Source organism: Hippoglossus stenolepis, chromosome 1 (genome assembly GCF_022539355.2).
Source record: "Hippoglossus stenolepis isolate QCI-W04-F060 chromosome 1, HSTE1.2, whole genome shotgun sequence".
NCBI classification, from domain to species: Eukaryota; Metazoa; Chordata; class Actinopteri; order Pleuronectiformes; family Pleuronectidae; genus Hippoglossus; species Hippoglossus stenolepis.
The window spans coordinates 14672869-14698919 of record NC_061483.1 but is presented as its reverse complement, the minus strand read 5'-3'; the positions used below and the strand labels follow the sequence as shown (position 1 = coordinate 14698919).

The 26051-nt window shown below is 43.4% G+C and overlaps 1 long non-coding RNA gene across 1 annotated transcript; it reads right to left on the bottom strand.

The window, feature by feature from the left end:
• Positions 1-5845: 5845 nt before the first annotated feature.
• Positions 5846-7285, bottom strand: LOC118115106. Its single transcript, XR_004697530.1, has 2 exons — positions 7012-7285; positions 5846-6635 (listed from the first exon to the last, which is right to left on the bottom strand). It is a non-coding gene; the product is annotated as an uncharacterized LOC118115106 (long non-coding RNA).
• Positions 7286-26051: the final 18766 nt, after the last annotated feature.

The window sequence follows — 26051 nt, the reverse complement described above, 5'->3', positions numbered from 1 at the left end:
GACAGACGGGTTTACCAGGCAAACACAATGCGGCATCAACACCGAACACTCCACCTTATGTGCGCATGTGCACTCATGCAGACATGTTCCCCCTCCACTCTGCTGGTGGTGTGTGATTGCCACATGGATCATGAACACTAGAGCATTTATCTTTAAACAGTCCCGTCCCCTGTCCCCCCCCGTCGCTCCTGAACAGTAGCGAGATGCTTCTAATTTTCGGCGAGATAATGGTAGTCATATTGAGATGAAAAAGGTCAAGGGTCGGCTTGCGGGGTTCTGATTGGTTCAGAGCCGCGTGCTGCCTCCGGAGATAAAACGGAAAGTGATATTTCATTTTATAGCACCACCCTCCCAGACTGCAGAGCAATTTTAGGTGATCGTTTCATGAGGAGGTTCCAGTTCTGCGATGATTAGAGTGCATCTCGCAGTCAAACACCAAACACAAAAATGTCTCCTCCAATGTGTTGCATCAGCAGTTTTTTTTTTTTTTTTTGCAGGTTTTTCTTTTATGACCAAAGGCTGAATAGTTTTTTTTTCCACATGCTGTTTTTAATATGTCGTGATTTAACCCACCCCCTCCAACCAGCAAAGACTGATGGTTTTTTTAATGCACATGTATAAGATGTGCATATGTAGTTGAACTTGCCTTTAACCTTCATCTGCTCCCATGTATTCACTGAACATTGTTTTAAAAAGAACAAATGTTTCTTGTTGAAGTACTAAATCGCAAAGTACTGATTCTCCTCAGTTCTCAGGCTTCTGTGTATCTTTATTTGGAAAATGCAATTGTGCTTTTTTTCTGTACGTGCTTCAATAGAGATGTGGGGGCATGTCGCTTGTACGCTGATTTTCTTCTATTTCTCTCAACCATCTCTAGTCGTCTGGTGTTGTTCGTTGAATGTGATATTTAATTCATGCTTTGACCACAGTGGTTAGAAGATCACCACTCTCTGGCATGTGAATGTATTAAGAACCAAACTGTGGCTGATGTGTGTGACATCTATACCTGAGAGCCTGGTGTCTGAGTATACACAGCTTATAGAGGAACAATCATATAACCAAAGTAGGTTACTCAAACTGTTAAAAAATAAATGATTAAATGAAACTCTCAACACACAAACTTCCTCCTCATAGAGGGGCACCTGACACTGTAAATTTATTGATCATATTGTTTTAAATCGTATTTATCCTTTATATAACGAGGAAGGACCTGTTTAGATTCAATATCTCAAGATGAGCAGCAATGAAGGAAAAACGTTTCAAATATAAATACCAACTGGGATAGATAAATAAAATGAAAAAGAAAAAAGATACATATATATAGATAGAATATATAGATACATAGAAAAATGAATCAATGGCTAGAATGAGTTATAGAAAATAAAAGGCACATGTTAAAAACAATTATGCTAACTGATTTTAAATGGCTTTTAAACATATTAAGAGAGAGTAATGATTCTATGTTTAGGATGTCCTGCAGCTCCAAGCATGCTGGGCATGAAAACAAAAGGCAAATTTACCAGCTCTGTTCGAGCAGTTAGGACCTTGAGGAGAATTCTCTCTAATGATCGTGTGTTGTAGCTTTTTGGACGATGTAACAACAGTCTAGATACGTATTGTGGTAACTTGCTTAGTAAAGATTTTGCAATAAAAATTCATATAATATTTTTCTTCTAAGACAGATTGGTGTCCAATGAGCATTTCATATAAATGTGTACGATTTGCTGCACCAGTTTCAAACTGCAAGGCCACATGACATAAACCACCCATATAATGTGTTATATTATGTAAATTCCCCAAAACACAATAGACCAGCAACACCAGAGAAACCAGTATTTTTAGTTTTTTTTTCACTCCACATGGCAGCTTTTGCATAACCTTTTTTAGGCTACCTGGTTCCCCGCCTGAGGTCCAAGTGCATCACACATTATTCAGTGACCCAAACTGCATTTCCCAAAGAGCAGTGCAGCCGGTGGGAGTGGCCTGAGCTCGTTGCAGAGTGCAGCGCTTTAAGGTCATTGCGGTGGTCATGTGAAAGGCCAGCGGAGCCCCCTGGGCCATATGACAAACGGAGCTGCCAGGCCGAGGTGTGTGTCAGGGGTGTTTTTCCACAAAGCATTCTATAAAAGTGTAACTGGGCTGTATTTGCCCTTTCCTCCTGCTCTGCGTTCAGCCAACAGGCCCCTGAAGATCTCTTAAAAAGTGCTGATCCACAGAGCCGGGCTGGTGCTCTTGTAATCCTGCTGCTCCGCTCCCCCCTCCACACAACCCCCCGCCATCTGCACCTCCTGCTTCCTCCCTCACATTCCCTCACTGTCTCCTGCTGATGCATCGCTCTGATGCGAGCGACAAGGTGGCGGGATGAAGGGGCTTGTTTGGGCCCCGAGCTAATTACCACACATTAGAGCATGACTAAATAAATCTTAAGTGCTACTAATTGCTCAGCAGTGAAAACAATAACTGTAGTACTTGCCCAGAGGCTCTGGGGTAGCGAGGGGCTGGGGCACTGGGGACCAGGGGCCCTGGCACTGGGCCAGCGGAAGACACCAGCAGTCTACTCCCTCACCCCCACTGCCTTCATGTTAAAGTCACACACCACTTGGCACTGTGACTACATGCACCATATGCCCCACACCCACCGCATGCACCACCCAGTCCCTAACGCACTCCCTGCAGCCCCATACATGACAGGCGCAGACAGCCTCGGCCTGTGTGTGGTGCCATCATACATCACCACATTAATAAACATGAATTAGTGGCACAATTAGACGGGGTGTTTCTGACATTTACAAGTACAATAATGGTGTTCTCCTCTCTACAAGCCCCTTTGGCCTGTAATGGAGCGCCAGCACACCTCAGACCTTTGGATGTGAAGGCTGGAAGGGAAAGAAATGTCTCACTAAGAATATGTATGTTGTGAACGACTAAAAAGAAAAAAACTCGAAGGGCTCAATATTAAGATTTTATTCCTACGGTTCAAATGAATACTGAGCTATCGTTTTAAAACGTCCTTAATATTGATATCAATATTTGGGAAATCCAGTATTGTCGTGGCTACTCTGTGCACACGGTTGATGACGTGTCACATGTGTGTTTGTTTCCCTCTCAGGTTTGCACCGTGCTGTGGGTGAAGAGGAGGTTTGAACAGCCTGTGCTGCCGACCACATCTCCTGTGGCCCATGTTCAGGTATGTTCAACACAGTCGCACCAAACGAGGCGTCGCCAAACCGCCCACTCTGTCAACTACAACTACTTCATTGTACTTTGTGTCTCCACCTGAGATGTGTCTCAACAAAAAAACTGACTGCACACAATAATAACCTGTCTGACATACACAGTGTAAAACACAGAATTTGTCCCATTTAATGATGCTCGTGCTTTACCTGATGTGACACAATTTCCTTACACAGAAACAAATTGTAGCTTAATTTGAGGATTGTAAAGACTTTACCTGAACACAATGTTATAATCAGATGTGCAATTTGCCGTAATTTCAATCAAGCACATCAGCATAGAAGTGTATAAGTTAAACACGAAACTGAAAACAGTATTTTCCCATGGAAGCATGCAAAATGGCTTCCTTTGGTATTTTTTTTTCTTTTCTAGGAGTGTCTTTTAATTCACCCTTTAGTTAATTATAATTATATTTTTTTACTTTTAATTTCACTCCCTAAAATTTAAAGATGAAGGTTGTTCTGATCCCAGTCCTGCTTTCATCCTCCTAAACCAGTCGCCCTGCTCATTTGCACTGTCACTCTTGTGCAGTGTTTTACAGCTTTCCCAGGGGACTCGTGTGCTTTTGTTAGCTTTTCTGTGAACACACACAGCCTAATTGGTTGATTAGTTCGGGTTGACTGGCCTGCTAATTGAATAGTAATTTAGATTTGATGTGTCTAATGAAGATCCTAATTTATTATTTGGCACTCGTCCAAGGGTTTGTTTTTGAGAGCGGGAATCAAACCGAAGGATGAAAGGGAACAAGACAACGATTCAGTGTCTCAGTGCTGCTTTGATGACACATGACTTTAACGAGGATGTTTATCTCCCTTAAATGATGCTGATACAGACCATAGGAAGGCAGCGATATGGGAACAGGCCATCGCGAGTTTAGTGCAACCTTATTGCCCTTTGGTTATTTGTCCAAATAGATGGAAAATAATGTTTCGTATACGTTTTAATGTATTGATCACATACACCTATTATAGATAATACAAAAAAAAAAAGAATATATTGAACATTTTAACATTGTAGAGCCCATTCACTTTAAAGTGGATGACGTTTGAAGGTGCTCTATTTAGCAATTTAGTCCAGATATCATTATATTATACTGAACACAATTAAGACAATGGCTGAGAAGACTGGCATCCATTTGTTTTACATTGTGAACCATTGGCTCGAGATTTGCAAGACTTGGCTTGGTTCGGTCTTGGCAAAAGTCAGGATTGATTTCTGGCACATAGTACATGTTGCATGTAGTGCAGTTTCATGAGGACAAGAATCCTCCTCTTACAGGCGATATGTTTTTAAAGCAAGCTCAGGCAGTGTCTCTGAGCAAATTTAGCCCCATGTGTGAATAAATGCTGCTCCGTCATTCATTTCAATGCACCCTGGACAGTGGTAACTTGAGGGTGCTGGTAAAACAATGCAGAGTGTTCTTGCAAACAAGTCTAACCTTGCTCAGCAACTCATTGCAACACCATCCAACGAGTCACTTCATTGGCCAATCAAACACATTCTGGTTGATTAGAAACAGGAACAATGTATTTCTGCTGTTCACTCTGCGATCCTCGTGGAAAAAAGATAAAAATCGTTGCTGCTGTGATAATATTACAGGGCTGTAAAATCCTGCCTGTGACTATTACAAACCATTGCACAGTGTTTGTTTCAGGCTGATAAGCTTTTAAATCTCTACTGTGTTATTTCAACTGGACTTTCTGGATTGTATTTTATTGCTTCAGCAATATCTTAACACGCCGGTGCAGCCAGCTGTATCTTTTTAATGCAGGGATGTTTCTCTCTGAATCTCCACATGTATGCCCCAAACTCTATTTGTGTAGAGATATTAAGGTTTCTTTTGAATAAATATGAATACATAATATTTGCTTAATAACTCAACATTACATAGATATTTGGGTCGATGATATTGTAGGAACATTTGTAACGAAATACCTGAAAGTTTCCTTCTGTAACTGATAAACTCTGTGTAGTTTACCAGTCAGTGTAAATGAGAAACACTGAACACATCATCTGTGCATTGTGTACACTGAACACCATTGAAGCCAGCAGCCTTGTACTGTGTTGTTTAGTTTTCTCTGAAACACTAATCGAGTCTCCCATGGTTACCAGTACATGTTCTTTACCTGCAATGCATTGATCTGCAGCTGTCTTGAGCTTTGAGCTCAAGTACAGAACAGGTACTAACTCTGAGTCAGGAGCCGTATCCCAACTCCACAAGATATAATCATTCAGTCCAGGTTTTGGATACGTATGTATTGATTTCTATGCAAAATTGATCAAATCAATATACTGAAAGAGCATAGACTCATACATGACACATGCTGAATTTGCCTTATCGGTTTGAGTGAGGTGAGACAGCTTTCAGAAGAAAAAAAAAACACAAAAAAATAAAGTCATTAAATACTTAAAAAACATTTAGATTTTTCTGCTTATTTGAAATCAGACGTCTATGAGGAACAATGTTGAATCATTTCCTGTCATTACTTCCTTGTTTACTGACTGTTAACACAGTAAACTCTCAAACACACACAGTGCATTCATATTGTGTAAGCATGCAGAGAGGAACCTGAACACAGCCAAGGACAGCACTGCTACACACTTGGCAAGATTAGCATTTTGCACCACACAATAATAGTTTATTTATTTTACAACAAACACAATTGTAGGTGGCTCTTGTCCTTGCCAAAGAATGTTCATAAAATGTCACGTTGTGAGAGAAGTGAAACTGTATAAGTGTATTAGGCCTTTTTCTCTGTGTTACAAAGGAAAGTACAAAGTGAGTTCCTAGGCATCAACAGTTTGTTTCAAGGGATTTTATCTTCCCTCAGATCCAGGATTATGCGCAGGGAAGTCACATTTAAACCAATCAATGAAAACTTGATTTCCCTTTAGCATTGGGGGGGATTGATCCCAAAAGCCTTTTGACTCCTCCTCCGGTGCAGCCCCGCTTGGGGCCTTGAATCAAACATTCATTGCTTGTGTTGAGGGGTCCACTCTAGTCAGTTGTCCATTCAGCAAAACTCCAACAAAATTCAAAATATGAATAAAAATGTAATCCAATCCAGTGAATTGTCCGAAAGATCCCAAGCTAGCTTTATCCACACCAGTTCAAAACAACAACAATCTGTCACTTGCCACAGATTACACTACGTTCTTGCAGCCATTCATCTTTGAGTTTGACATCAGTGTTGATGACACACTCAACTTTGCCTTGATCGTGAATGTCCCTTTTATATCCTCTATGCTTGTATCCAGGATGCAGGATTTTCCATTCCACTTGCTCTTTGATTTTCCAGTTTTTTACCAGAACAGCTGAACTCATGAGCACAGTCTGTGCTGGGCCTTCTCTGTCCCACGTTGTCGTCGAGGCTGCAGATCTTTCACACTCCAGTTGTTTTCTAGTCAAAACATTAAAAATCAAATTATAGCAGAAATAAATAATGCAGAATATTCGTCTTTTCTTTTTTCTGTGAAGAACATCTGAATTCCCCATCAGCTGCATCCCCCACCTCCCTGCACACTCTTCCACTGATATTTGAAAATCACGCAAGTCATGCACAGTTATGCACATGCAACAATGCAGCTGAAAGTACAACCCAGCAGGCCAAACTAGTAGAGCAGGTATTAGCAATCTCAGGTGAGGGAATCACCCCCTTTTCTCGTACGCATTACACATTTCTCCGCACTATTTATCCGTCTGTCACTTACCCGCATACTTAACGCAGTATTCATTAGTCGCTCTAACCCTCCCTCCCTTAACGAGAAAACAATTACCATTGGTTTCTCCCCCAGTCCCAGTGGCCTGGCAGCGTTGTCCGAAAACCTGCCTCCCCACCTGCCTTCAGCTCTGCGTCTGCTTCTCTCTCAGATTCTCTTCCCTTGCACCTCTTCTCCCTTTCACTGTGGCTGCAGACTCTCTCTCTTTCTCCATCCTCTCTGCAGCCACTCTCTCTCTCGCTCCTCCCATCTCTGAGCTCTAGGCTGCTCTGGGTTTTAGACGGATCACTCTCACAATGGTTGATCAATACAGGTATTGATCCACTGGCAAAATGTTTATAAAATCATTCTGGGCAGCTGCGGTGCGGCGGGGGAGGAGGCGGGGCGACGAGAGGGCCAGCATGCCATGCCATTCGCCAGCGCGAGAGCCGCCGTGGACCTGATTGGCTGTCCGTCCGCCTGCCTTGCCAGGAAGAGGGCTTGCATAGTCTGCATCTCTTTGTCACAGTTGCTTGCTATAACCACAGCCCTCCCTGGCTTTCGCTGCTAAAGTTTCCAGACCAACAAAGCGGCAGTTAAACCCCTCGCTGCACGATGTTGACTGCTGGCCAAGCTGCGACTCCCGCTCCCTCTCCTTTCACATTAGCCAAGAAAGTCATTTGCATAAATTAGCGAGCTGCAGGCAATCCCAGTCTAATGATCCGCTGTCGTTCCATTTCCCATTGCTCTCCTCTCCTAGCAAGAAAACACTCCTCCTCTGCGGCGCTGCCCTGGTGCACTGTGGAAAATGTGTCACCTTAGAAACCTTGCCCTTATTTTTCTCACACACACACACACACGCAGAAAAACACACATACGCACCTCGTGGATCGCAGCCTGTGCAAATATAGGGAAGCTGGCAGCGTGCAGTGGGACACCGGTGCACGGCATGTCCCTGTTGCACTGTCAGAGGGGAATAGGCAGCAGTCTGGGGAAAGGACTTCCCCTTGGCTCTCATCCTTACCTCCCTCCAGAGACACTCACTGCGAAACTTACTGTAAATGAAAGGGCTCCGCTCCAGTCTGTATTACTACATTGTTGGGATCATTAGCAACATTAGCAGCAGCGCACTAACCACAGCAGGAACACCGTTGCTCCACTCGGGGAAAGCTACTGACAGACTCAAACGCTTGAACTCTTCAGCGGCATACAACCATATGGTAGATTCGAGTGTCATGGTTTATCAAAGCTTTTGTAATCCACGGAGGAGCTTTTGCTTATGTCTCGTTGAGCGATGATGCACGGGATGTTTCTTTACACAGAGAAGATAATTGTAGTGTGGAACGCACTGTGGTATAACTTTTTCCAGAATAGCAACTCTCGTTGAACCAGACTAACATCTGTCAGCCATAAGGCCAGACAGCCTCTGTGACACCGAGTCAACCTCGCCCCTCAGGGGTGTGCGGCTTCGCCTGTCCCCCTCCCTCTCTGGCACGTACCCTCGACCCCAATGCCCAGACACCCAGAACCAAACCGCAGATTCTGGGCCTGGCCCACCCAGCCCATCTTCTGTCATAGAACAAAGATAAGCAAATCCATGGAAGATTGAGACATGCAACGGTAGCTGCCTCGATGTTGCGTTCTTTTAATTAGCCGCAGCAGTTGTTTCTGTTTGGAACATGATGGAACGCACACACAGACAGACACTGAGCAAACACATCATGGAAGTGTCACTCACACATAGGCTGGAGAGTGGTAATTACTCTAACACATCCAGAACTGGCCACAGCCCATTCATTACCATAACATGTTGTAATGAAGTTTAATCCCTCATCATGTTGTCTGTGGTTGGAGAGTGGTGTGTGGCTGTTATCCTCCACTACTCCAGATGTCTTCCAGGCTGTCTGTGTCTCTCTCTTTCCTCAGTGCTGTACTATACTGAAGACATGACATTCAGTACCCCACCTTCAGCCATTTCATTCTTTCTTTTTTTTTTTTATCTCTGCTTTTTTCCCCTCTTATAAATTCATTTTGACCTCATCCATCTTTGTTTCTTCCCTCCTCCCCTATCCAATTTTCACCTTCTGTTCCTTCTTCCAAATACCCTCCCATCTCTAAGAGAGTGTGTTATTTATTTCATCTGAATGCTGGGGCTCTTTGGTGCATGCTTCTCACAGAAATCAATTTCAGCTCAGACAGCATAACCAAACAAAGCGCTGCACTCATTTCAGCACGGGCGTAGATGTAACCCATCTCTCTCATTTTCTCCCTCCTGCTCCTTCACTGGAAGACATTTTGTTCTCACTCGGATGCCCTTGTGTCAATCACTGCAGACATGTGGTGATGTGTGAACGCAGGAGCTAAATGAGTCATGGCAAGCAATGATCATTAGAGACTAGAGAGTTTGCATCTGTTAATGTATACGTCAGTTTTGCTGCAAGTGATTGTCACCTTTCAGTCTGTGTGCAAGTTTTTCAGTTTTGACTCTGTTTTATGGCTTTTAGGCTACATGAGTGTGCGCTGCATTGTAGAGCCGTGAAGTTTGTTATTCAGCATTTTCAGAATATCTTTGTCCTTAGTAGACAACAACATAGAGTATAAACAAGAGTCATCTTTCTCCCATTGCTGTATGAATGAGCACGACTCGGAGCTGCCGGCTCTCATGTATCCCTTTCTCTGCCAGCCATCCTCTTTGTACAGCAGTTGAGACCACCAGTTATTGCAGCTGCTGGATTGGCCTCTCTCCTTGCTCTGCTTTTATTGATTTCAGCCAGACACAGAGACAGACGGAAAGAAAGGGCCTTTTCAGGAAGAAGTTAAATGGTCAAGTAGCGGGTGGAGGGCGGCTTTCACCACTTTATTGACGAGGTGGAAAAATGTCACTATTATGGAGGCCCTTGCAGCAGATAGCGAGCTGATTGGATGAGTGCCCCCAGGTCAGAGTGGAGCACGTTCCCCCTGCAGCCAAACAAGAGCAAATAAAAGGGCAGAGGAATCCGCTTGAACTGGAGGTGATGTTTCTCTCCGCCAGGCCTCTCTTTAGGCAACATTTCTCCAGGTGAATAAGGAATCTGGACTGCGGGCTGATCTCTGGTCCACTTCCTCCCTCTGAACTCTCCTCTCAAAGCACTTGCAACATTTTACAGCTCTGGGGACGTCCATGTTTCATATGTTGCACACAGATGCTCAACCTGCACATGTGTTTCTATAATTACGGCTTGATAGCTGGTGTCCATAAAAGAGGGTGAGGGATGGAGGAAATGATGAGAAGTGCAGAGAGCGAAGGTGGTGATCACAGGGATGACACGGAGACATGTCACCAGATGCAGCCCCTTCAAAGAGGGTAAGCTAAAGATGAGTCGAGGCTAAGGGGCCTGAGGCTAAATCAATACTGATGCATTTTCATTTCAAAACAGCATTTTACACACCTGAAAACATACATCATGTGAGCATTCACATTCTCTGGGCATGTGTGTGCTGGTGTAAACAGGTGGCAGAATATATTCTCTGCAGTTGGTTGCCTACTTCCAGCAAATAACGTCACCACCAAGAAAATAGTGAAAAGTAAGGTCGAGGGATTTCTTTTCTTGGACCGACAATGAGGTGGAACCGTTACTGTCAGTGTGACAGCATTGGTAGTCCAGTCGTGACTGATAAGAACCTGTCAGGGAGCGAATGTGGGTGACGGACATCTCAGGTTTTGTCCTTCCATACAACACAGCCCCGGTGTTTTTTTAACTAAAAATGGAGCCAACAGTGTTCATGGCTCCAATTTCTCCGTATTAGGTGCTCAAATCTTGTCGTAAAACTAAAGCATAGTAGTGTGGATGTAGCCTGAGTTTGATTTAGTATCACAAGTGGTGTGAATCCACACTTTAGGCCAAAAAAATTGAATATTTGGAGTTTTATGTTTGATCTAAAATACAAAGCTTGGTGTTAGTTTAGGATACAGTGAACACAAGGCTCAGTGTATCATAAGACTACAGACAGGAGTCACATTTTTGATCGAGCCTGTAGTCGGAGGAAAGCATCTATTAATGTCAGAAAATAAAAAGGGAAATGCATGATGGATATTTGCAAAGAAAGATTGACTATGCAGTCAATAAAAATGAAATGAGGCTTTGGGTTGGACTTGTGAGACTCAAAGGGCCCCTGACAGAGACGCAGGCTGCGGGTTCAAATACAAGCCATTTTCAGGCCCTGCCTGCTGACGTCAATCAGTCAAATTAGACCCAGCATATGATCTGGCCGGCTCCTCCTCGCAGCACAAGACAGACCTCTGGAAAGGTCAGCATGCCACAGCACAGACAGAGCAGTGCTTAATCAGAGGTGAAATGGTTTCTTTTCCAAATTGATTCCAGTTCAGATCAGACAAGAGTGTCTTGTGTTTGAGCCACTTAAAGACTTAGGGGAGAGGCGGCAGGCGCTTTCAAGAGGACGTTTAAAACAAGACATTAACAAATAAAAACTGTTCTGGTGACATCTGGACCAGGGCCCAAAGAGCAGCGGGCCATATGAAAGATCTGTCTGTCTGTCTCGATCTTCATCTCTCCTCTGTTTTTCTGTCTGGGTATGCTTTTATCTCCCGCTCCGCATGTGACGCACTACACTCTCACATATGGTCGCACGTGCTCAAATGAACTGAGAAAAAATTCATGCAAACACTGCGGGAAACTTTGTCCCTCTGAATTGTAAAAACACAGAATCACATGATGTTGACACAAAACAGTACGAAATAAATATTTTGTCTTCTCTCTCACAAAGTAAACTAAGTGCCATTAACGCTGGACCCCCGAGGCTTTATATCTTTTTACGCTCTCTTTAAAACTCTTTTTACAACAGGCTTGTCACAGCCATGTATACACATAGAAGGCAACATCTGAGCTCGCCCACACCCCGCACACATCTGCACACTGCACATTCAACCAACTCCCTTATGCTGAATGCATAATATATGTAATGAAATAATGTTTCCAGTGGGGATGGCTGTGGCTGGGGGATGGAGATGTGAAGTGAATATCAATGTGGCTCCCCCCCAGACTCCCTGGTTCAATTGGTGTGATGGTGGGGGGTAAATGAATATGTGGGAGTTAGAGAAGCTTTATCCCTTTGCCCAAAGCTACAGTAGGAGTCCACGCAGACGGAGGAGGGGGCTCCTCACTGGCCCACCGAGTCATTATGAACTTAAGATTCATGCTTTCTAACCGTTGGCGTGCCCGCCGCCGTCCTCTGCGTCCAATGTCCGAGCTCAGGCTAAATGCGTCCTTTGATCTCAAGAGCAAGTACCGCCTCCTACTTACTGTCCCATGCCAACCATTTGTCATCGGTAAATCCAAACAATGATGCATCTGTGGCATGTAGACAGATACTCAAGCAACAGACACAGCCCTTCATATGGTGGCCCGTTCATACACAGCAGACACTACAGGCACATGAGTTTAACCTGCTCTGAACTGCAGCTTCTTCGAGAAATCTCAATGAAAATCAATGGAGAGAGAAATTACATTTTCCCCAGTGCCTCACCTTGACTGCCTCAAGTGAGCTCATCTGTTCCATCTTGTCAGAGTTAAGATGCTGTGTCTCTGTCAGCCGCCGCTTTGATGTTTTAAACATTACCATTAATAATGTTTTCAGCATCAGAATTAATTGCTTTGCTTCTGTGTCCTGCTCTCTTCATCCTAAGCTGAAGCGTGCATAAATCAAGACGAACTACCTTTGTCTTGAAATTTTGAGGTCAGGAATTTGGGATGAGACCAAACTTGAACGTGCCGAGTACAATCCGTGTGCGTGTGTGTTGCAACAGCGTTTACATGACGTAGTGTTGGAAATATGTCTTGTTCGACCATTGGTCTTTTATGCTGGAAAACAATGGCACATGTGAACATATGTAACCCAAACTATACTGCACAGTGTGTGAGAATGTTTTAATGTTTGAAAGACTGTAGGGGTCTTGGGTTCTTTTCCATGACCTCCACCTCCTAAAGATGCTGCATGATCTTCTGACTGAACTTTTGCCCAAACAACTTGAGTGCCATTCAGACATGTCAACCTTCTTTTTTTACAACACATTTTGAATTATTAGAGCTGTCACAGAGTTAGCTTTGGGATGTCGTTCATTGCAGGATGTGGTGACTTTTGAATCAGTTTGGATTAGACGCCAAAGTATTTTTGTGACTTCCAGATGTTCTGTTATCTATAATTCCCAGCTGTGTTCTGAGAGATTCAATGAGCTGGAACATTTCTGTCCGAGTTCTGCTACACTCATCAAACTCGGGGAAATGTAATTAGTGCCTTTTTTGAGTTCACATCGCTTAGCAACTCATTCCCTAAATATACAAGAACTATTTGCCTTCCCTTTTTTTATTTTAGCCACACCTCTTAGCTGCCAAGCACCTCCCCTTGAGTGGCTTTGGCCCTACCCAGTCCCTGGGGCCCCGGCAATGTGAAGACAGGGTGAGGAATGTGTGAAGCATCCAAAGAAACATGAACTGCTATTTTCCCACAAGTATGAAAAAACAGAGGCCACGGCTGTGGAATCTTTCTGACGCAATCAGCTAGTGGGATGGCTGCTGTACAGTTGGGATTTGGACAGGGGCTCAGGTCAGGCTGTTGTTAAAGCTGTAGTCTTAGGACTTAAAGATCTAAGCTGGACCCGGGTGTGTTAGAGGGCTGCTGATGAGGTTAAAACCTGATGAGGAAAACAGCGTGGAAAGATAGCAGGGGCTGCCACACGGCCCCATTTCTGAGCCCCCCCTATAGTTCCTGTTTTTCCCTTTTTTAACAGATATCTGTGGGGCAGCCTATTAATTGTTTGCTGGCCAAAGCATCATTAAAAACAGCAGACAGTGGGGTGGCTTTTACAGAGATGTGAGCGGGAGCAGAGAGCTGAAACAGGAGAGAGGATCACTGAAGAGGCCCCAAGAGGCCCTCCTAGAAACCCAGATGATTACCACACTACTGTTGCCTCTGTAATTCTTCATACATTAAGACACAAGGTTGAAAGGAATTCCCAAACACAAAAACAGAGCAAACTTCAATGAGTCTCTCTTTCTTTCCTGATCTAATTATCGCTGCCCCCATAATCGCTGTTATATTCATCACAGTGCTCAGTATTTATAGGGTCTGTTTTCATCATAGTAATAATGTCACTCTGGAATTCCCATGCAGAGAAGGAGAGAGAGACAGAGAGACGTACATCACGGAGAATATATAGGAAGCAGCTGGAGATAGGGAAGGCCACTTCTTGGATCCAGATATTATTTGATGTTGAGGAGGCCACAACAACAGGACTGTTCCCCCCCCCCCTTGTTTTGTCTGAACTTATCTTTCCACTGGGGAGTCTGCAATGACCTGGGTCCATCTGGGCCCTAATGTCTGATCCTTGTCTTTCTCAAGGCCCCACGAGCTTGGAATACCTACACTAATGTGTTCCTCTTTCTTTCTTCCCTCATATCCCTTTTTACTATAGTGCAGTGCCAGAACAATAACCATAACGCCCATAACTTGCTGCTTTCTTTTGGAATCTGTAAAAGTTTCCTGCAGTAATCGAGCCACAGCAAGTATAGAGCGGCTGCAGGACTCAGTCCACAGAACCCTGCAGCCACGCCGCCGCCGCTGCTGCTGCACGAAGAGCTGTTCACCTGTTTCTTCGAAGCTCGACTCGAGTACACAGAAACAAGAACTGGAGAATCAGATGTCGTGATGCGCACGTTGCTCTGATCGCCAACGTCACCTATCTTGATTTTGAGTCTGTTTTTTGATATTGAAAGTGTTGTTTGTCCGAATCACACCAAATTTGACACAGAACTTCCTTTGGCCCTGAACAATACACATGTGTGACGGTGATAAGATTAAGTGTTCTTGAGATATGTGAGCCATATACAGACAGGAATTATTATTATTATTATTATTATTATTATTATTATTATTATTATTATTATTATTATTATTATTATCAGTCTTCTCTCTTTCTTTCTTTCTTTCTTTCTTTCTTTCTTTCTTTCTTTCTTTCTTTCATTCCTTCCTTTCTCCTTCTCTCTCTATCCCTCCTTCCTTCTTCCCTCCCTGTCTTCCTTCCTTTTTTCCAACTTACTCCAGACTCAACTCCCTTGTTCCCTCTGACAACTCTGCATCTCTCTATCTCGCTCACTATCTCTCTCTCTCTCATTCTTTCTCTCTCTGCACCCCCCCCCCTCCCCGAACCCCCTCAAACCAGCCCTACTCCTAGGAGCCCACTGCCTCATATTCTCTGCCCCCACAATGTTGCTCCCAGTATTTGGGTATATATTTAACACCCACATGTGAGGCCTGGTGAAAGTGCCTGGGGAATGGAAAGGAAAACAAGCATGCCCTCTCTCCCGGCCCTTTAGTGCTGGCCTGCTATAAATACCTCGGGGTGGCGCGCCAGTTCCAGCATCCGTGGCATGGGAACCTCTCTCCCTCCTCTGGTCCACTGCTCGGCCACTTAAGTCCAGTCTGGGAAGGCTGCAGCCAGCGGGCCTGGCCTGAAGGGTGGGTGGGTGATTAGGTGTGTGAAATGTGGGCAGTGCAGGGGGAAAAATGATCGGGGGCTGTCTATGTCAATGGTGGTGTTCCTGTTTGTTTTGTCTGCCTCTCTGAGGAGCATCCCCGCGTCTTCTCTCTCTCTCCCTTCCCATCATCTCCCTTTTTTCAAAAGGCTTCATGTGTACTGCATTCTTGCTGTTTTGCCTTATGAAGATTGTATGAATACGTGCTTTTCAAACTGTTAAAAAAGAGATCCCCTTTTCTTCACTGCGGTGAAGCGTTTGTTATGTTACTCCCCCAAAAATTGATTTAGACTTTTCAAAGGTTTGTTCTTCACAGCGCTGTCTCCCTGTGTCGATGCACGACAGGCTCAGCTCATATTTTCAGAGTTTGAGGTAATAGTTTTAAACTGACAGACTAAACATCTCTCTCCCCGGCTGTTCCACTTCTACAGAGTAAATAGTTTTATGTGCACAAACACACACACACACACACACACAAAGTAGGTGGCTGACTTAGTCTAATGATTATTTCTTTTTGGTTTGCGAGGGTTCAGCAGAATTTGCTGGGTTGTGAGTAAAAAGCTATATTATAATATCCTCTTAGGACGCTTTCTTACTTTTCTTGTCTCTCCTAATTTGAAAATGTAGGTTAGCCGTTATACTTTTTAACAGTTTGTGCAAGACAGACAGAATCCTTGTACTGCAGGTCTGACCTATAGTACATATTTTGGGTATTTTTGGCCACTAATATGATTCTTGTGTTCATATCAGGTGATTTTTACAGATAGATTACACCAGTGTCCGCTAAAAAAAACCAGATGCATGAGAATCAAAGCCTTGTGTTTGGTCATTTAACACGCTGAGTCTACAGATTAAATGTCTCTGTTGTTCCCTCCCCCTCCTCACACCTCTTAGCATTCTCCCTCTGTCTCTTTTTCTCTCCCTCTCTTTAATGCTCTCCTTTCCTCCTCTCCCACCCCTACAAGGCTCACTTGTTATTTTTTCGTACAAGGTCCTGTAATTAAGTTTGACATAAGCACAGGGATTAAATATGCGGTTGAGGAGGGAGAGAAAGGAGCTCTGTTACAATCTCAAGGCCAGCTGTAAAATGGAACCAGATTGCGACACTTGGAGCAGGAAGGTTTGGGAAAGGTGCCGAGACTGGAGCTGTGTTCTACCAACGACAGGATCTAAGTCTTTCTCCAGCTCGAGAGCAGCCAAAAAACTACTGAGTCTCCGGCCAAAAAAAGCTCATATTAAAAATCCTTAGGCAGAAGACTAACACCCAGTCCGATCCAATGATAATTTCTTTTTCAGCTAATCGACTGCCATCTCCTCCAGCTGAATATTAACTATTGTCTGTCCAACCAGATGGCTGATACTGTCACCCAGCCAAAATCTCTGATGCCAAAAAATACTAGAAAACAAAATACTAACTAGTTAACTGCGTAGTTACAGTATATTGCAATAGCATGTATTACTGCCCTGAACAAAAGAGGTTTTACTTAGTTTTCAAGCCCAATGAACTTTTTGATTAAAACCAGACGTAACTTGACAACACGAGTAAAAAAGTGTATTTTTCTAAATAGCTAACTAAATTAATCCTGCAAGTGAAAACAAAAAGAGCAATCACAGCCCACAACCTCCCACTGATGGTAAGAAAGGAAAAGTGACTTAGTCTAAACTATAATGCAGCAGGAAAAACAATTTCACATGCTATCACTCAATCACTGACACCAAATATAGAAATATAGGCTAAGATCAGCCCCCAGTGCACCAAGCGTGTCGATAGGATTTTCTTCTGTTCTGAACTCTGAGAGGTCTCACATGAAACTTTGCATTCTTAAATAACTCCGGCAAAACGCTTTAATCTTAATGAGTCTGAACAGCAAATCTCTCATCTGCAGCAAAAAGGATTAGAAATGCAGTAAAAAAAAAAAGAGAGAAAAGACCGCCGTTCCACTTTGATGAATTGTGTTTAGAAAATCCCTGGGCATGAAGTTCCCCCAATGAACAAAGCGTTAGGCGAGAACGGATGCTCTTAAACAACACAACTTATCTGAGAAAAACAGAACATGCATTTAAGTGAAAATACAAAAGCAGAGCTGATTCGACTCCTCTGCAAATGATAAAAGTGACTAACTCTTTTCCTCAATCCACTTAGCTACTTTTGGAATCAAACCTGGAGTAGCTTTGCACAAATTACGTGCATTGTGTTTTCAGTGCTTCATCAGTGGTGTGTTTATTTACTCTGCGTGATGCCTTCTGCCATTGTTGAGCATAAGTAACTGAATTCATAATTTCTTTTTTTTTTGTTGCCTCTTGGTAGGAGAGCACTGGAGAAATGGGTGATGCGGTGATGAAGAAGGGAGTTGATGAACAGAGACAGTGAAGTGCCAAGAGGTGTTGCATTCAAAAACCGCACAGACTCGGCTGCTTCCACTGCAGTTTGCTGTGGGTTTTTTGCTCGTAGCTTAAAGAAGACCAACTTTTCTTTTTTTTATAACCAAGTGTGAAAATAGAGTTAGTTAAGTATGCTATCATGCGGAGGTGTTTATTTGTGTTTGATTAATACATTATTGATAATATGTTAATGTAATCCAAATCAAAGCAGTTCGGCGTTTACTTGATTAATTATTACTCTGTGGTGTAATTTCCCCAAACAGTCTCTCTGAGTGGTAAGGGTTAGAGCAGTGAGCCTCTGGCTAGTTCAGACTACTCAAACTACAAAGAGCCTCTCTGCACTGGGACCTGCTCTCGGTACCCCCGTTCCCACCTCCCCAAATGCCCCCAGGCCTTTAAAAAAAAACGACTCTGGCTGACTTTCACTTTTTTATTTTTTATTTTTTTTTACCTTTCCTTCCAAATCAGCTCTCCCCTTTGTTTCCCGTAATGGACATGAAAAGATGCTGCTGATACAGACCAGACGTAGGATCCATAATAATGAAAAATACACCATCGTGCCCAAAATATATCTTCCTAAATAAATATCATCTAGTTGTGATTTCTTTTGTAGGGGATTCATACAGGTTTCCTCCTGCTCGCTGAAAGTCTCCGTGTTGCACGCACGTCAATGTCGAGTGTGTGGATAGCAGTGATAAATATTACCATGCACTTGACCTATATTGATCCCCCAGTAGGGTGTATACCCACTCCGCCATGTTGAGCCTAAACATCTGGTCACCAGAGTGCTTCACTGAATGACAGATAACATCTGGGAAGTCTGCTGCTATCACAGGAAACAATGTTCCTATCTCCCCCTCCCCGCCCCTCTATCTCTCTTCACTCTCTCCCCCTTGTCCCTCTTTCCCCCATGTCTTGCTCATAAGCACATCCCTCTCATTGATTTCCCATTAACCCCTTCTAGACTGTGAGCGTCTGCCCACCCAGACACACAGACACCAATGGATTGATTAACAACATAATGGCATCACTATGGCTGCTCGTTCTCATCAGTCTGACCAGGTCTGCACGCTGGTCCAGTCCATGTCCCACTGTCTGCTGCTGCACTCCCACTGCTCTTTCTCCACGTGTTGTTTCGGCCTTCCTTCCTTCCTGCCTTTGTATTTCTTGTCCTCACCAATCTCTGTCCTCTGCATCTTCCTCCTCCTCTCAGTACCCTGTTAATATTCACCTGGCATTCAGCCTCAGGTCACACATGTAGAGCCGCCATCTAAGGCACAGTACTCAATGTTCCCGGGTTGCTTTCACAATACCATGATAAAACCTGTGTGTGTGTGTGTGTGTGTGTGTGTGTGTGTGTGTGTGTGTGTGTGTGTGTGTGTGTGTGTGTGTGTGTGTGTACAGACATGTCACTATATGAGCTTGCATGAATGTGCTGATTAGTGTCATTGAGGGCAGCATTTTGCCATTCATTTCATGGAGGAGTCTGAGATCGACACATTTAGTCGCATCAAAACAGCAGCACGACCTCGGCTTCAGTCATGATGAAAACAGACTAACTTTTGGAAAATACTTGCTGATGCTATTACAATGGATGAGACAATTAATCGTGTTTGTGTGTGTGGGTGGCTGTGTTGATGCGTGCATATGTTTAAAATATTTATTTATTTCCGTTGCTGAACAGCCTGTGTGTTAAAATATATACTTACATGAAAGAATTCCATCATATCTGTTTCACTATGCATTTCCTCGCTCACTTTGGCAACTGCTTTGGCGGCAGAGATAAAGTAAATGTGTGTTTGTTAGGTTGTGTTTGTGAGCCACAACGGAGGCAAGTTAGAAAAAGCCCTTCATTTAAGCATGGCGTGCCTCCATCAGTCCTCGTCTCTGATGTACAAAGAGCCCAGAGGAAGGAGCTTCACAGCTGTTTGTAAACTATGAGAACAGGAAAGGTCAACAAAGTAATGCAGTGCGTTTTTTGTAACGCATTTTCATCTCTCTCTGTTCCATAGTGAGACAGCAGGGCTGCGCCCTGCCTCAGTAGTACTGGTGCATTTAAATTACTGTTCTTGCCTGGAGAATAATGGTGAAAGCATAACCCCATTGTATTCTTTGATAAACTCTGGAAAATGCATGGTATAAGCTGAGGAAGAGGCGCAGTTTAAGGGCACAATTGCCTTGCAAATCTACCATGGCAAAGTTTTTCTGAGAGAGAGAGAGAGGGAGAGAGAAGGAGGAAGCGAGTGGTGAGAAGAAGGGGAAATGTGAAATCGTGGGAGACGGAGAGGGGAGAGGGAGATGGTGCATCCAGCATGTGGGTAGGGTAGGGGGGTCTGTGTCGCAGGGACATGTGTTATCTCCGGGTGCAGAGGTCTTTGTTTGCGGGGCAGAGAGGTATAGATTTCCTCTCCATGTCAGTGCCTTTATTTAGGGCTCAGCACAGAGGGGACAATAGCAAACTAATCCACTACTGAATCAGGATTAATATTCAAGCTGCAAATATTAATTCACAGCCAAAAGGAGGAAATGCAGAATGTGTCAAAGCGCTCAAACAAATAAAGAACAACAAAAAAAAAAAGCTCAAGATCCTTGACCAAAAATTTCCATCCCGAGTCTTTTCATATGAGTGCATTATTTTCAGCGGGTCCTACAGTCTTCTCTCAGCATTCTGTTTGATTTCTGTGTTAATCTTCATAATGATTTTCTATAGAAGAGCAGCAGCCGGGGGAAGCTGAAGAGCTGCATGTTGTTTTTGGCTATTCTCCTCACTAAGCTCTGGATTTAAGATCTGGATTTGAATATTTATGATAGAAAATAATAGAGGTTATAAAAATAAGTCCCCGCAGAGCTGGGCTGTAAGTTATAGGGGTAAGCAATGCCTCCCACATCAAAGCAGCCTGGAGATGTTGGCCAGTGCTCTGATACCTGTAAAAGCCATAGCTCCTCAGTGCAGCCCATAGCGGAGGGAACATGCATGATCCAAAAGTGTCACTCACTATTATTAGCATCCAGAATTTTGTTGTTGTTGGTTTTTAAATTAAAGTTATGTGGTTTCTTTAGTTTTATCCACCCCGAAACAAAAGAAAACAAATGTGCCACCAGGGTGAGATCGCTTGACTTGTTTCAAATGTGGTTTCACTTGTTTTTGAGAGTGAAACAAGTGACAGTATTTGTAAGTGACAGCTGGATTTCTCCTCTGGTTTCAACATAATATCACTTGAGAAGAGACAAAAATGTTTTAAACTTGCTGGTTTGCATTTGAAACAAGTGACACTTTGCCTTCCATTTGACAGATTTTTTTTTCTTTTGTCAGAATAGTCTGATGTTAAGATTCAACACCAGCCGATGACATTTTGCAGATCTGTGAGAGTGAAAAATGATTTTTTTTCTGCTGTTCTCCTCTTGAACGTCTCAGTAGCAGGGCAGAGCGACCTGTCCCAACAGCATGAGGAGTTAATGTGGGCATTCAGAGCCTGAGCCTGACGGCACTGTGTGAAATATCAAATGTTCAATATCCACTTATTGGATGCTGGTACTGTTCTAATAATCTATTGCCTTCAAATCTCTTTAATATAACAGGTCACACTGGTTAAAATGAGACGTTAAATATTTTCCCTCCCAGTCTTGAGTTGTATTTTTCTATTTTTGTCTCACATGACCATGAAAAGGAGACAAAGTTTTTACACTAGATTAGTACTTTAGTCTTTTCCCCACCCCTTTCCACACACACACACACACACACACACACACACACACACACACACACACACACACACACACACACACACACACACGCACGCACGCACAGTAATCCCACAGCAGGGGTCGAGGCCTGTTGTATACCAGCCTGAAACACTATTGTGATGTTCAAAGGGGTTTCACAGAGGCTCTTTCCATTGATAAGGTCTAATGTGATGAGGGGACTGTAAACTTCATCTTTTATACATGGCGTCATAATGTGAAAGGTCAGCTTATCTTAATCCTCAAATCTGCAGCATCCAGGCCCGTGGCCCCATTTCATGAAGTTAAAGAAATAATCTTGGAGTCCATTCTGAAGACGGCCCTTATTATCTCCTCGGCGAGGTCCAATCAGAAGATATCATTAGAGTGCACTATGAACGCACTGTAAGGAATGATTATTTCTCTTTTCTAATCGGGCCCAATCATAGCATCGAATCAGCTGGACTGTGCGCTCATGGTGAGAAGCTTTATTATGTCCAGTGATTAATCATCAAGCACTACCTTATCCCTCTTAGACACACAGCCCACTGCCGGCCGGGCTCACAGTGGGGAAATGGGAAAACATCATCTTCATCAGCACGGTGCTTACCTGATTTTCCATACTCTTTTAGTTCAGCCCCTCCCAAGGGCCTTGTACAGTAAAGTGCTTTTGTGTATCATCATCCAAAGGATATCAGCGTGGTTTCAAGACCAGCCATTCACTGAGGCTCCATGTAGAGGCTGATCAGTGTCAGGCACCAATGGGTATAAGGTAGCACATGATTAGGTTTTGTCACCTTTATTGTTTTAAACATGCCATACTATCCTGATTTGTGCTACATTTTAGTTTTTCAACTTCTTTGTCTGTTTCTATCTGTTTTTCTTCCATAGATGGCAACAAAAAAATGTGTTTTTTGTTGGGGGGCGAAGAAATAAAAAGAAAAATGTTTCCTTAAATCCCAGACAAATTGCGGACAGACTACATATACAGTCGTCAAGCGAAAGTCGCCATCATCACTTTGTGAATGAATGCAGGTCAGAGAAGGTTATTGTCTCAAGGCCAAGTTTGGGCAATTTGTTGTTGAGAATTCCTTTGTTCTCAACTGAAAATATGTCAAATGTAGACAGATTGTGAAATATTTATTCCTTGACTGCAGATCATATTAGAGTGTTATTGTTTGTTTCGTTTTGTATTCCACCCCTAATTTGCCGGTGGTACAGTTTCTCGGGAAGTCTAACAAACACACATCAACTTTAACAAAGGTAGACCCCATCCTGTAGCCTTAATTAGAAGGAAATTGTAAACAGACTCATGCCTCTCTTTTGCGGATTATCCATACTTTATGACTGAATGTTTGAAGTTATGAGGGATCCTGAATCAGCACTGCTCGAGTGGTGCTCTTATAGGACATTGTTGTCTTCAATTATTTCCAGTTATATTCCCGTCTGTAAGAGGCAGGGGATCATTTATTATTTAAAGATGCAATCGTTGCTGTTTATCTGGGATTTTTAAAACCGGGTTATCTTTTCGCGTAGTTTTTTTTGATTAAAAGGAACAAAGTGTAATAAAGTGCAGTTTCAAATAGATGCTTGTCTCTCCAGCGCGAGAGCTCATCTGCCATTATTGTGATTTAATATGAACGGTGCCAAGCAGCTGCCGAGAGACAAGATCTAACAAGCATCAGGGATGCTTTAGTATGTACATAAAGGGTCTCACACAGACACAAGATGGTGCAGATGAACACACACACACACACACACACACACACACACACACACACACACAAATTCACATCTAGTTGCAGACTAACAACCGCACGTTTCTTCATCCATCAGTTTTAGTTAAAGGTGGTTGACAGAAAGACTCATAGATAATTGTTTTTGTGTCTGGATTAACACATTTTCTTGGGAACATTGTGATGATTGGAACAAATAGTGATCACTGCCTTCTTACTTTTACTTCACCAACAGAAAACCAAACAATTTAAAGCAACATGAGTAATGGTGCACGTAGCATTCACGCAGAGCAATGATTGGTATCCTGTCTGTCTCTTTATAAGCAAGATTTCATTACTCAATAAAATTGTCATGCACAGAGTTTCATTCCCTGAGCGCATCCTGCAGAATAGAAGCTCTTTCTCCAGGTTTGAGCAGCAGTAATAGTTCCAGTCCTCTTTGTACAGCTCACTGTTTTTACTCATGTTGTTTTAAAGCCACACATCTCCCGTTGTGTCCTGCGTACGCTCACTAGTATCCACTCGCCCCCACCATCACTCTTGTTGCTTCCAACACTTAACTTTACTCTGAAGCCTTTGCCCCTGAGACCCTTGTGTTAGGAGATTAGTCCAGCCTCAACTGAAGTAGACAAACTGCAATCAATACCTGATACAAGCAGTCGGCCTGAGTCAGGCGACCTTGCTGTATGGTACCCACGGCAACTCCAGTAAAGTCCTTATAAATTCTAGGTGGCTGACCCCTGACGACCTAGGCAGATAAGGTCAGTCTGGCCACGCTGACCCCAGAGCCAAGAGGCCAGTGTCCAGTCAGTCTGGCTGTCCCATAATGAAGTGGTCAGTATTGCCTTTCTGTCACTCAGCAATTACTGCGAGAGATATGGAGCCATAGATAGGTGCTGAATGCACAAGGAGGCAGTGGCCACAGAATTACATTCACGAGGCAAAGGACCGGTAAAGTGACATGTAAACTACTCTAATATGGACTGGTAATGACTGGGAACAAGATGGATCGAAAGGAGTCCGACAACTTCAGTGGGACTGCATTACATCTGTGCATGTGGTTACAGGAAGCACGCCGGCGAGGCCTCTCTTTCAATAGCTGCTCTGAAAAATAAAATACGAATACAACAGTCATGTCACTCTACACCTCATTCACAGAAAGCTGCATTCTTTTCCAATTTACTTAATATCATAATACACACAGATGAATAAACATGTGGTGTAAAAATGCCAGTGAGCATCAATCAAACATCATTATCGAGGGAGCTGATCATATATTGGGATAATTGATGTTGAGGCAGCCATCGATAGAACGTGTCCCTAAGGTGTCAGTGGCAGAGGTGTAACTTGCAGAATGAGACGTGATCATATGAAACAAAAACAAAAAGAAAAACTGTCAGGCAAGCAGAGGTCATGCTTCCTGCACAGAAGGCCCCACGTATGTCGCAGCGTTTCTCCCATGGCCTGTTGTGCTTTCCCACACAGGTCAGGGGGCTAGGAAATCCCCGAAGCCATCTAGCTGCTGCCATCAGAGACTCTGCATTCTTCTGTCTGCTAACTATTTAGTTGTCAGTGATTTGGTTAAGTGGAATTGACTTTTATCTGCGGTGTGCTGTGGGGCTGCCACTGGCAATTCAGAATCCCCCTTCCTCAGCTCCTGTCTTAGCCTGGTGTCACATTCAGCACATTGCTATTGGCAGCTGAGCCGGGCCTAATCAATAGCTCAGGTCAGGGATGGCCCGCGGCTCTGCTGTGGGTGGGCTATTGATCCGACACACACACACACACACGCACACACACTCCCACAGGTTGCCCTGACAAACCGGGAAGTCGTGGCCTTGGACGGAGCGAGACAGAAAGGAAGAGGGACGACAAATTAACGGGGCTGCTTTCTGTCCGCTGTAACTGCTGACAAAACGCTGTCGTAAAGATAATTTATTGATTAGCAGCTAATGTACTGTATACGCTTTATCTAAGAGGGCCTAAAAGGATCATTATTCAAATTGATATTTCAAACAGATGTGATTCCGCGAAGCTGAGCGCACATTAAAATTAGGACCAAGAGAAACCGCTCACATGCAAACCCCTCATAAGACCCCTGCTCCCGTCTGTCTCTCTTTCACTCCTCGTACCTGTTTTATATTTTCTGTCTCTGCCGTATGGCTCCTCTGTTGTCACTCTATCAGACCTGTGGCCAATGAGTCTAGTTATTTTTGTAGCAGTTTTAAATGTTGCTCCCCGAGCTCCTTATCAGCACCACAATACGAACTCCTGGGAACAATTAAACATGGGCTTTAACTCGAGTCTAACCACAGAGGTAAAAATAATCGCACAGTGTTTCCAAATGGAAGTGGCTTCAAAAGAGCTATTCACTTATCACAAGCTGTCTGCTCTCTCCCGCCTGTATTCCCAAACTAAATCTCTGTCGCTGTGGAACTATTGGAACACATGACAAGCATATTTACCCAGCTTCACAAACCAGGTCCATGTGGAATTCAAAGTCTTTTTTATATTTTTTTTACATGTTTTTTTATTTTTTTTCATTGCTGGAATTGACAGCTGAATAAATATGTATTGTCTATGAGACTTTGTTGTCATATATGGGAGATCCACGGCAGAACAGGCAATTATATATGCTATTACAGGAATACGTCTTGTTCCAGTTACAGGGAAATTAAGTTTCTCATTTTATAAAGTCTTCGGTGGTACGAGAGGAGAAATTACTCACAGCAGTTCATTTGCCGTTGAATGT